Raw genomic sequence first — 13,183 nt, forward strand, 5'->3', positions numbered from 1 at the left:
ACACAAACTTTATTTAATGCACAAAGTTATTAAAAATATTGGCTAAAATTACCGGCAGGCTGTGTGTATAAGGTGCATATGATACATAAATGCATTCTGTGCTTAGATTTGGGTTCCATCCCCATGGTATCTCATTACAGTATGCAATTATTCCAAAATATGGAAAAATCCGATATCCAAAATACTTCTAGTCCCAAGCATTTTGGATTTGGGATACTCAACCTGAAATATAATTCTGCATTGCATGTGACTGTGTGCCTTTTCTGCTGTGTGGTTTCACTTTCAGTGTTTCCCAGCTATAACTATCATTATATTCTATACCCTGGGCTAGGTGCGTTTGGGCCAAGCAATATAGTTAAACACAGAGTTTATCTATATCCCTATATCCAAAATATTACTTCTGTGTTACAGTCACCATATACCCTGTCTGTGTATTCCACAGGTTATAATATTTGTCTGGCTATATTATCGTACTGTGTAAGTCCATTTGTTTACATTGTGCAACGTCTAACAAAAAGGGCAGCAAATCAGCGGAAGTCCCTGCAATTTGTAGAGTGTGCTCCACGGATTTAACAGAGGAGGAGGCATGGGCCCTCATTCCGAGTTGTTCGCTCGCAAGCAGCGCCCATTTTCACTGAGTTCTGTGGCTGCACAGTATAAAAATCACTGGAAAAATGGGCGCCGCGCCATTTTTCCAGAGATCTGCGCATGCGCAGTAGAGTCTGAGCGCTCTAGTGCTCAGACTCTCAGCGCTGCCTGCAGAGAGAAGGGGGCCCGAACGGAGGAGGCTGCACCCGGGCTTCCTCCTCTCTTAAAGCGCCCCTGTCAGAGGTGTATAAAAACCATTGGGTTTGTGTACAATACATCTCTGAATTAGGCCGTGAATCCTTTACCAACCACATGGTAGTCCCATCCCTGACTGCTATGATAGTATGTCCTATATTTACCATTAGGATATAGGTTTGGATTCAGCTAGTAATAGGTCTAATGCCCTCTACACATTAGGTGGCCCGCCGCCGAGCTGCCCGACGGCCGATACGGCCGGCGGGCGACCCGGCGGTGGGGTGGAGGTGACGGGGGGAGTGAAGTTTCTTCACTCCCCACGTCACCTGGCTCCATAGCCCTGCATTTTTATATGGACAAGATTGTCCATATTGGCCTACATGTATAAGGGACCAGGCACCAATGATGAACGAGTGCGGGGCCGCGCATTGTTCATCGTTGGTGCCTACACACTGAAAGATATGAACGAGTTAGAACGTTCATATCGTTCAGTGTTATCGCCTAATGTGTAAGGCCCATAAGAATAATGATTGGATCCAGTTCAGTGGGCTATCTTTTTCAGGCCCCTGTAAGTACATTCTCTGTTATTAGAAGTTTTTTGGTGGACTTCCATTCCAGATGTGCACAATGCAAATTAAGTTATTAAAACACTCTGTGCAGTATGTTAAGGTGCAGCCAGATGACTTCCAGAAAAAGGACACACTGTAGGGGAGATGTACTAAGCCACAGGTCTGCAAACTCGGTCCTCATTAACCCCACACAGTGCATGTTTTGCAGGTAACCCAGCAGGCAGAGCCAGCCCTAACCAATATGATGCCCTAGGCAAGATTTTGGCTGGTGACCCCTAGCACCACCGCTGGTTCTGCCTCTGACCTTGCACCTCTTTCCCAGGACCATCACCCCTCACCCATAGCAGTCCTTGTACCCCCTATATTTTAAATAGGAACAGTTCGCACATTTGACGCACAGCCCAAAAAGGGGCATCTTCTTGCTGGGAAGGGACATGGCCACACAATAGTAACCCCAATTCCAATTACGCCACACAGTACTGCAACTTTATTCACATTTTATCTTGCGATAGTGTCTATAATTCATATTATATCCCACAGTAGTATCACTTTACCTTATAATTCCTCACAGCAGTGGCGTAAGTTCATCACAGTCGCCTGGAGGCAAGATAAATATTGGTGCCCCCCTATTTCCTATATTAAGATAAATATATGTATGTGTGTGTGTGTGTGTGTGTGTGTGTGTGTGTGTGTGTGTGTGTATGGAGTGTTCTAAAAACAATTTATATACTGTATTTATACATTAAATTGTATTTTATTTTAAATCACACATTTCTTAGCAGTCATACCCAGGATTAGAACCCATGACCTGTTACACTGACAGCAGACACTTTACTGATGGAGTTATTTGCTCCTGTAGAGGAAGCCTGAGAATTCTAACTATATGAAGTTACGTGTAATTGTCAGAGAAGTATCTTCATATAGTTAAAATTCTCATATTTCCTATACAGGAGCAAACAGCTTCATCAGTAAGGTGTCTGCCTCCAGTGTAATAGGTTGTGGTTTCTAATCCTGGGTGTGATACTTGTAAAATGAGTATATTCAGTATAATAAAGAGGGTGTGATTTGTAAAGTGCAGGGACCAGTGAGGAAGTCGGCCACTGAAAAAACAGCGACAGCTATCAATTAACTTCATTCAATGGTGTCACAGAATGGTAGGAGAGGTGCCCCCCTTCAGAGCAGGAGCCTGGCGGCAGATGACTCCGTTGCCTCCCAGAGTTCTGCCTCTGCCTCACAGTAGAGCCCCTTATTCACATTACATCACACTGAATTGCTCCTTATTCACATTACACCACACCTTATTGCTCTTTATTCACATTAGACGACACAGTAGTGCCCTTTCTATTTGCAACGCCACATAGTAGAGCAACTTATACACATAATGCCACACATTAGTAATGCATTTATACACAATTCCACACAGTAATGCCCCTTACACATATGAGACACATAAATGTCCTTATAAACATAATGCACCTTACACATTATGACAACCTTTATTAATGCCCTTTTACACATAAATGTCCCTTACACATATGCCGCACATTATTAATGCCCTTATACACATAATGACACACATAGTGTCCCCTACACATTTGCTGCACATTATTAGTGCCCCTATACACATAATGACACATACAGTAGTACTCTGTTACACATATGCTGCACATTAATAATGCCCTTATACACATAATGACGCACATAGTGGCCCTTTACACATATGGAGCACATTATTAATGCATTTTTACATGACACACATAATGCTCCTTACACATATTCTGAACACTACTGCACAACCAACCCACTCACATGCACACAGCACTCACACTGCCACTAACACTGTGACCTCTGCCTCTGCTTGGATACAGATGTGTCCTCACAAATCTTACATCAATGCTAACGTCGGGCACCTTTTTTTTTTTAATAAATATGCATCTTATTTGCATTGCTATGTGGCTAGGATGCACAAGCAGGTTCTGCTGATTAAACTGATATGCAGCATGCCAATATACTGTGTGAGACTGTGGCTGTATCTGCATATGAAATGCTACATACAGAATATAGGCATGTCGCATATCATTTTAATCAGCAGAAGCTGATGATGCCCCTAGGCATATCAAATGCCCTAGGCCATTGCCTAGTTTGCCTATGCCTATGGCCGGCTCTGCCAGCAGGTGCACAGGTGTATCAATTACTCACAGACACATTTTAAAAGGTCCGCAGGTGGAGTTCATTATTTCACTTGCGATTCTGTGAGGAGATCTGCAAAACATGCACTGTGTGGGGTAATGAGGACCGAGTTTGCAGACCTATGTACTAAGCAGTCAAAAGAGTGAAGAAGTGAGCCAGTGGAGAAGTTGCCCATGGAAACCAAACAGTTTTGAAGTAACACTTATAATTTGCATACTATAAAATTATACAGAGCAGCTGATTGGTTGCCATGGGCAACTTCTCCACTGGCCCACTTCTCTACTTTTTTCACTGCTTAGTACATCTCCCCCCACAGTACCCGTGTATTAAGGTTTACTTCAACTCTTCTAGGGATCTATGTACTAAGCCTTGGATGGAGGTAAAGTGGACGGAGATAAAGTACCAGCTAATCAGCTTCTAACTGTCATTTTCTTAAATCCAGTCTGTGGCATGGCAGGTAGGAGCTGAATTCTGGTACTTTATCTCCATTCACTTTATCTCCATTCAAGGCTTTGTAAATAGACCCCCACGGTAAGAGCCCCAAGATACACTGCACCAGGTTGCAGCATGGGCTATTAAAGCTGTAATTAAACCTCTAGTAGTACGCTAAATAGCAAGACTGCATAAAAATGAATACATAGTAAATCTTGTTCCAACACAGTGCAAAGACTCCTACATTTTCCTGTATTCAGCAGCCTGGAGACATTTTTATCTAAACTTCAGCAATAAAATTAAAGTGAAAAATAAAAATTGTGCTATGTATATTTCCTATACTCTTCCACGGAATGTTGATTGCCTATGTTGTTGTTCAGAACATTACATTCATTCTTTCATTACTAAAATGCTTGTTTGTGTTGTTTTCAAGTCTTTCAATTACACATTTGCATATCATTTTTCATTATTTCATCGTGCACATTACATTTACTGAAGATTAATGTTAGTTTCAGTTACCAGTGTTTGTTATTTTCAATTATCCCAATGTGTCTATGTTGCTCTATATGACCAGCAGAGGGCAGTTGATTATCACTGTAAAATAAAATGTGGGCTTTAGAACTTGGTGAAAACATTAGCTCTGAAACTACTCTGTACCTTATAAACTGCTATGTGGGTGATGTTTCTGGTGCCTATCTATCATTCTTCACTGAATAATTTCCTTTCCTCAATATTCTCACACAAAAAAACCATACTATAGCTCAAGTCTTAAACAACTGCACGGAAACAGTAAGAGTCTGGCTTTATACATTCTCTAGCTCTCACTTCCACAGCTATTAACCTCTTAACTGGCTAATATATTTCTATTAATTTCCCCAAATTGTCAAGTTTATTTATTATATAATTATCTAGAATAATAGCTATTTATACCTGATTCAGTATAATTTGATTAATATGCAGATTTTTTTAAATAAAATGATACTGAATCAGGTTCTGTACTACTGGGCAACTTCTCCATGTAACCACTTCTCCACTCTTTAGAACTTTTGATAAATTTCCCCCTAAAATCCTAAAACTTCACATATTTCATAGGACTTCACAGTCATACAACAAGCCATCATCAGGACAAAAGCTTTCCTGAGGATTGCACTTGCTGACTTGGAGGGGAATATAGACTAGGTGGAAGCAGGGCTTCAGTCAGCCCATGTAGTAAGCAATCATCACAGCAGTGATTGTAGCTGGGGGAGAAGTGTGGGCCGCCACAGCTGACCTGAACATACTAAGCTTCCGACTGCAGGAAGTTTGCCTTCCTGCACCTGTGGGTGGAGGAGATATTGAGTTGGCTTCCTGGGGGAACAGCAGTGGTGCAAGTAGAAATATTTTCTTATGGGTACTGAGTGATGAAAAATGGGCGTGGTCAAGTGTTGTGATGTGGTGTGGCCAAATACTGCTAGTGGGAGTGGCTAACATGACACTAGCAGTGTGGCCACATTACACAGCCCCTTTTTTGGGGGATTCTGGAGGCAAGGCTAAAAATATATAGTAATGCCTCCAGTATAATAGAAATATAGGGGGACATGTACTAAGCAGTGATAAAAGTGGAGAAGTGAGCCAGTGGAGTAGCTGCCCATGGCAACCAATCAGATGCTCTGTATACGTTTAAAGTATGCAAATTATAAATGTTATGTCAGTGCTGATAGGTTGCCATGGGCAACTTCTCCACTGGCTCACTTCTCCACTTTTATCACTGCTTAGTACATGTCCCTGATAGAGTGATGCCTCCAGTATAATAGAAATATATATCAATGCACCCAATTTAATAACAATATATAGTAATGCCTCCATTATAACAGGAAAATACAGCCACTGTCACACTCCCAGTAACTCTGACAAAGTGGGAGGAGCAGTCATGCTGCCAGGCACCATGGTCTTGTTGCTTTGTGGCACATTATAATTGTGGCAATGACAAAGTGTGTGGCAGGTGGTACTGCATACCCGCTGCCAAATTCTTAAGGGTACTCCGTACCCGAGCGTACCCGCATACTTGCACCACTGGGGAACAGAGGGGCTGGGCAGGTGTGCAGAGCCTGGTGAGCGATCAGATGGAAACGTGACAGGGAAAGCCCAGCTTGGCCACATCTGGTGCCCTCACGACAGACAAATGGTTAGTAAAAAGAAAAGAAAACATTTTTTAAGCAGCAACTCTAGGTAGACAATAATACATTGTTAGGAGATGAGGGTACGGGTGCCCTCTCCTCGGGTAGATAGGCACCTCCAAACACACAGTAGCTAGAAAAATAGCACACCAGCCAGGGTTTTTGTGCAATCTAGCCATATGCTAATTTTATTGTACAGTATAAAACAAAATATAAAAATAAATTCTGTCTGGGTACTCACTGAACACTAGTGATTATATGGCCCGCACAGAGCCCTGATCTCAACATCATCAAGTCTAATTGGGATTACATGAAGAGACAGTAGGATTTGAGCATGCTTACATCCACAGAAGATATGTGGTTAGTTCTTGTCAAAGTCGAAAAATATAGCGACCTATGATGCCTTGTACTAACCCCAATGCACGTGCCCGCTGCTCGCGCACCGACTCCCCCGTGCGTACGCATCCCCTCAGGTTGCGTAGGGGACGCTCTGACGTCGCCTGCGCATGGAGATGGGTATTCACGGCGGTGTTTGTGTGCGACTAGCGAGCGACTCGATCGCTACATATTTAACCAATATAATGCGTTTTATAGTTAATATCCCCCTTCATAATGTCAGCAAGTATGGTAAGTTTAAAACCTCTTAGACAGAGAGATTCCTCTTTGCATGCTGGGAGGGCTCAGACAAAGGTTGGAGGGTAGTGTATGGTGTCCAGCTGTGGGGTATTGAAGAAGTGTTGTGTCTATGACAGTTGGGAGGGATTCGCATAGTTCCTGCTCATGGTTATGCACAGAAGTAGAACATAAGATTAATTGCATTCAGAATAAATTACACATAAATGCAGGGTGGGGGACTGGAATTCAGTCACCTCTTTCACACAGACCGAAAACAAATAGCCTTACTTACACTAAGCTTTGAGATTCTATGAAGAGGGCTTATACCTTTGTTTATGAATAGGTCCAGGTTTCTCTCCAGAATAATGAGTGCTGAGATGTCATTGTCTCAACTGAAAGAGGTGACCAGAGGGTAAACAAAGCACAGAGACAGAGTTTGTTTGGAAGATCCAAACAATAGGTTTCCCCAATACAACCAAGAGAGGAATTTAGAATACTGACAAGTCCTAGCCATCGCCCATTTCTTGAACTAACCAATGATCCCAGGTGCAATACATGTCCCACCCCCTAACCAATGAAAAGAGGACACATAGTATCTATTGAAGTATGTCTTGAGCTAGTACATAAATATAGTTTGAAATAGGCTTGGGGACACAAGACTCTTCTCTCCACAACGGTTTTCATCACTGATTTACTGGGAGCTGGATATCCAGATAGCGCAGGCGATTCATTCCCATGTGTGTAAGTACTCTCTATGACCAAATTATTCTCTGTATTTGCCATACTCTCTCTCTCTCTCTCTGTTATTGTTAAACTGTTGTATATTGTATATTTATGTGTAGTTAGCCTGCTTAGATATTGATGTTAGCCTGTAGTGTATGAACTGTTAACTGTTTTAACTTTTACATAGCTAGATATTGTTAGTAAAGGTGTTGGAACCTTAGCAAGGTATTGTGGCCCTCCTTCCGAGTTGATCGGTCGCAAGGCGAATTTAGCAGAGTTACACACGCTAAGCCGCCGCCTACTGGGAGTGTATCTTAGCATCTTAAAATTGCGACCGATGTATTCGCAATATTGCGATCACAAACTACTTAGCAGTTTTAGAGTAGCTCCACACTTACTCTGCCTGTGCGATCAGTTCAGTGCTTGTCGTTCCTGGTTTGACGTCACAAACACACCCAGCGTTCGCCCAACCACTCCCCCGTTTCTCCGGCCACTCCTGCGTTTTTTCCGGAAACGGTAGCGTTTTCAGCCACACGCCCATAAAACGCTGTGTTTCCGCCCAGTAACACCCATTTCCTGTCAATCACATTACGATCGCCGGAGCGAGGAAAAAGCCGTGAGTAAAAATACTATCTTCATAGCAAAGATACTTGGCGCAGTCGCAGTGCGAATATTGCGCATGCGCACTATGCGGAATTTCACTGCGATGCGATGAAAAATACAGAGCGAACGACTCGGAATGAGGGCCTGTGTGTTTATTACATTGCTGAGAGTATTCAGAGTGTCTCAATCGCTCAAGAGGCTTTCATACAATAGAGGTTAATTAGTATTGCATTGTGCTCACATTACAAAACCAAGGGTTACAGTACAAACTCAATCTTTCACTGTGTTGCATACAAGGTTTACTGAGTGTCTTCTCGTGAGCGTCTGCGCCGCTCGTGTTCTCCTCGTGGTCACGAGCGTACGCTACGCTAGTAGCGCAGTATTACGGTAGTCGGCCGCCTATAGCGTGCTCGACACCACGCGTTAAGTTGTGAGCGAGCGTGTCGCATGTGCGTCTCGACCACGGCTAAGCGTCTGCTACGCTAAGTGCGTACCCTTACGGTACCCCATACGCCAATTGCGTACTGAGTCTCTTACCCATTTTATAGTAAATGTAATAAGATAAATAGTTAGCTTTATCAATTGACGGCTCGTCCGTCCTCCACATATCCGCACCAGCGAACACAGACTTTATCTGTCAGCAAGGGCGGGAAGGCAGTATCCCTTCGTATCGGGATACAGTAGTGCTGGCTAGATAAGCGTCTGTTTCGCTACGCTGTAGGAGTGCTGGTGGAATCCGGAAGGTAGGAAGGTAAGAACAATACGCTATTATCTTTTAAAACTGTTTATTTCTGTTTTGCGTACACGCACACACGCACGCACGCACACACCTGTATTTCTTTTCACTTGTGTTGTTTCACGTCTCACTCTCCTGTTTGCCATTTATAATTGATAACGTGCTGAGAAAGAGTAGTTGCTATTGGTAAGTTAAAAGTAAAAATAATACGTTAAGGAGTAATTTGTAAAACACGCACACGGCTTGCCTAAGATACAAGGAAGTTCTGTGTGGTGTTCAGTAGATGATTACAGTTAAAGATCATTTACATTGATATAAACGTGTTAATTGTATTTCTGTGGACATATCTGGCCTGCGTACACGTGTCTCTAACAAGGGACAGGGCGAACGTACGCGACACAAGGGTCGACGCACGGAGCGTATATTACGCAACGGAAGCGTACGGATACGCCCACGTAATACAAATCACACGATAGTATTGTTTTAGTAGGCAATAAGGAGGAAACGCGATAATAGCGCAAATCAGTCTCAGTGTCCAAAATTTTAAGCTAATAGATCCTTCTCTAGTTGCAACTCCTCGGGATTAGCCTGCGATACTGAATGAAAGGGATTTCTGCGCAGAAACGAAAGTAAAGAGTATATGAGGTGAAAGAGTGTGTATATATATATATAAGTTTCTAAAAATTTTTGGGGTTGAACCACAGGAAATCATCGAGTTCTCGTGAGGTACATACGTGTAAGTGACTGCACGGTGGCTTGGGAGGCATCCCTTGTTAAACATTTAAAAAAAGAGCATTAGAGTATAGCAGACCAGGAGGTCTACTGTAGCACAGACCAGGAGGTCCAGACAGACCAGGAGGTCTAGGTACAGCAGACTAAGAAGTCCGCTATAGATAAAGAGTAAAGGAGCACAACACCGGGAAGGGTTGGTGCGGTACCCATATAGGCCATTAAGCTCTGGCTGAAGGAATTCGCAGCCACAATTTTCGATTCCACTGGTCGCTCCGCACATAAGATTAGTTGCTTATGTGCAGAACGATTGTACCGCACGTAATTGTGTGCATTAGTTAGTAACTTGACCCAGTACCATTTGCGTACGCTAGAGGGGTCATAAACGCTATTTGTACATTCTAACGTGATTTGTGTAATTTTTTTTTATTTTAAGGGAGGTTCGCTGGTCACTCGGGAATTCTCTAACAACCAATAGTTACTGGGAAGGGTTAAGTGCTCTTCAGATCACACCCACATGTTCCAGTAAATACAGGTTCAGGTCGCAGGGGCCCTAGGTCGAGTACGCCAGCGCTAGGGCAGTGTGTGGGCGTATTGGTCGACGTGGGCGAGTGAGTGGAGGTACTCGGTAAACTTCCGCCGCCGGCCTACCCCGGACATCATGGTTTTTGTAAGGGTTCGCTGAAGACCCTGATTTGAAGGTCAGAGGTAGTGAAAGCAACACCTGCAAAGATGGGGGCCAGTTGTTCAGGTAGGGGGGCGATCAACCTCGGTTCGGGTTGACTTAGTAAACCGGCCAATAGAGTCGGCAAGGATAACGTGTGATACAGACAGGGAAGTCCGAAATGGATCACACGCAAAGGTCAATGAATGGGAAAGAATGACTGTGCATGATGGGGAAAAGTTCCCACAAGTAGGCAGTTTTGGTCCCGAGGTGTTACCAAATCTAAGGAGAAGGATATGTCTCATTAAATCTGCAAAGAGACGGATCAAACATTATGATTATTTACAGTTATGGCAACAGGAAGGTGAAATACAAGGAGAATTAGCTTACACAGCTGACTCTCACTGTGGTAAGAAAAATATGGCAACAAGAGAGAAGGTGGTTACAGAAAGTGGCACACTGGTGTATGATAAAAATGCACTTAGCAACTGTATTATAGATGATAAGGATAAGTGTAACAAATGTAACAATGATAAAAGTAAAACTGTTAAATGTACAACTGTTAACCCATGCAAGTTGCACTCCATGTTAAACTTCCCTCAGGATTACCAGCAAGAAAGTGAGCCCAGCACGATGTCGGCACCTTTTCCAGCAGCCATCACACAAGACATCCAGGTGGACGCGACCAATTCGGTAAAGGCAATAATCAAACCCCCTAACGGAGGGTCAGGTGAGGTCGTGTCCACAGGTACGTACGGTGTTATATATCACGCACAAACAAATGTACCTCATATTGTAGAACCAACACAAGATGATGTAATTGAGTTTAATCCTGTCAGGGTGATCACAGTCCCCAATGGGAAGACTGACGCTCAGGGAACCATTCCCGTCAGGGACAGTGCAATGCGCCGTCCCTGGTCCCGGATGGAATTGAGGTCAAATATGTCTGAATTTCCTGATCCTAGGAAAGATATAGTTGCATGTCAAAGGTTCATTAAAGAACTAGGAAACTCCACAGAACCCACCAACAAAGATTGGCGGACAGTGCTGAGGGCATGTTTGCCCTCCAGTGTTGACCCTGCGAAATGTATTACTGATTGTAAATTAGACACAGAAGTACCTCAAACGGAGGAACACAATCGGGAATGTATTAAGCATCAGTGTCTGCATTAAGAAAGTCCACTGTTGGGCATGAGCAAAACATCAGCAAGCACAGGGAAGCACAGGGAAGCACAGGGAGGTAAGAAGCCTCAGATCCCTGTGGGTAAGTCAAAGGTGATAAGGTGTTATAATTGCCAGAAGGAAGGTCATTTTGCACAAAGTTGTAGGTTTAAAGATCTACAGAAGATATATCAACCCCCTAGACAAGAACACGAGCAGAGTTATAACACACGAAATTGTAACCAGGAATCACCTAGGAAGAAGTTTGGGCCGCACCTGTAATATGCAATCAGGAAAGGTGATCATTAGGACTGATAAACCTGAGGTTACAGTTAATGATATTGGGAGGTCAGTTCCTTGTAGACACAGGAATGGCCGGGTAAACGTTGTAAAATTTATTTGTAAATGTTTCTTTTTCCCCATCTCTGACGTTCATCGGCAGAACTCAAACATCACATAGCTACTTGGTCTTTGCAGAAGTCTACCTAACCCCAGTGTGACCTACCGACATCGGTGTGTCCTGGCCAGGCACAAAAGGGTGGAGTGTGGGAATACTGGTGGGGAGAGGACTGCGCAAAGATATCAGTGGATGTGTTGGTGTGACAGCCTGATGGTGAACGGAAGATCTGACAATGGTTTTTTTGTTTGTTGTTTAATGTAAAATGTGATGAATTGTTCTCTCTCTTGTTTGTTTTTTTTTTTTTTCTCTCTTCTCTCTCATGTTCTTATGTTTTAAAGATGGTATGTCACGCATCAGTTAGACAAATGGTAATGCAATATTTTGCTCCTTACAGAAAGATCGCAGATTTGGAAGGAATATTGTATCACCGGAATGTTCGTTTGGAAGACTGAGAGACAGCACCTTTGAGATGACAGCAGAGCAAGAGGAACAACAAGACTAGAGGACATAAGACATCGTAACATTTTTCTTTCCCCTCAAAGTATTTTTTGTACCCCCATTACAAATTTCTCTTTCTCCTCCTGTAAGATGGACTCGCCCCAAGAGAATGCAGTCCGTGTTTTCCTGTTGACCATGATGTTGACCAGAGCAGTCTGTTTCGGTGAGAGTACCAGTGAGGTCGAGAAAGGATCCGGAATGGGTTTCTGATGACTGAGACGGAGGCGTAAATTTCCAAAAGCAACACAATCACCAAGCAAAGGCGAGTACCAGAAAACGATCTAGCAGCCATGTTATTTATAGAAGGAATTGTGAAGGATTGTTAGCTGAAGAGAACTGCATCTGTAGGCATTGTGACAATATAGTTGAGGATGGGTGCATCAAGAAATGTCAGTCCAGTTTTAATGTCCACATGGACCGGCATCCATTGAGTGACTATCACTCCTTAGTGGGTAAAGTGTTAAATCAGACAGACTGTTGGGTATGCTCTCAAGTACCTCAAGGTCATAGCAAATCAGGACTTGTACCATTCCCTTTAACTGTAGGAGAGGTACTTGAGCTAAGTGGTGGGAGGCCGGTGGACAAGAGGTTTAATATCTCTAGTCCTCCTAGTTTGAAGCTCCACCAATATCATGTGGATAGGTCCTTAGTGTGCTTTAACATTTCCAATCCCCGAAAGCCGGGAAATTGGGAAGTGTCATGGAGTAATCAAACCATGACCTTTTCATACAGACCCGACAGAATGCCCATAGACACAGAACTTATACGCCAGATAGCCGACCATGGAAAATATTTCCGGTATAGGTACAGTCTAGGAAGTAGGACCATGCGAGTTGGAGAAGTATCACCAGGATACTGTGCATATATCGTACAACCTGATACGTGTACTAAACAGATGGGAGAATTAGGGTTAGGAGATTTCAC

Source organism: Pseudophryne corroboree, chromosome 2, assembly GCF_028390025.1.
Source record: "Pseudophryne corroboree isolate aPseCor3 chromosome 2, aPseCor3.hap2, whole genome shotgun sequence".
Classification (NCBI taxonomy): Eukaryota; Metazoa; Chordata; class Amphibia; order Anura; family Myobatrachidae; genus Pseudophryne; species Pseudophryne corroboree.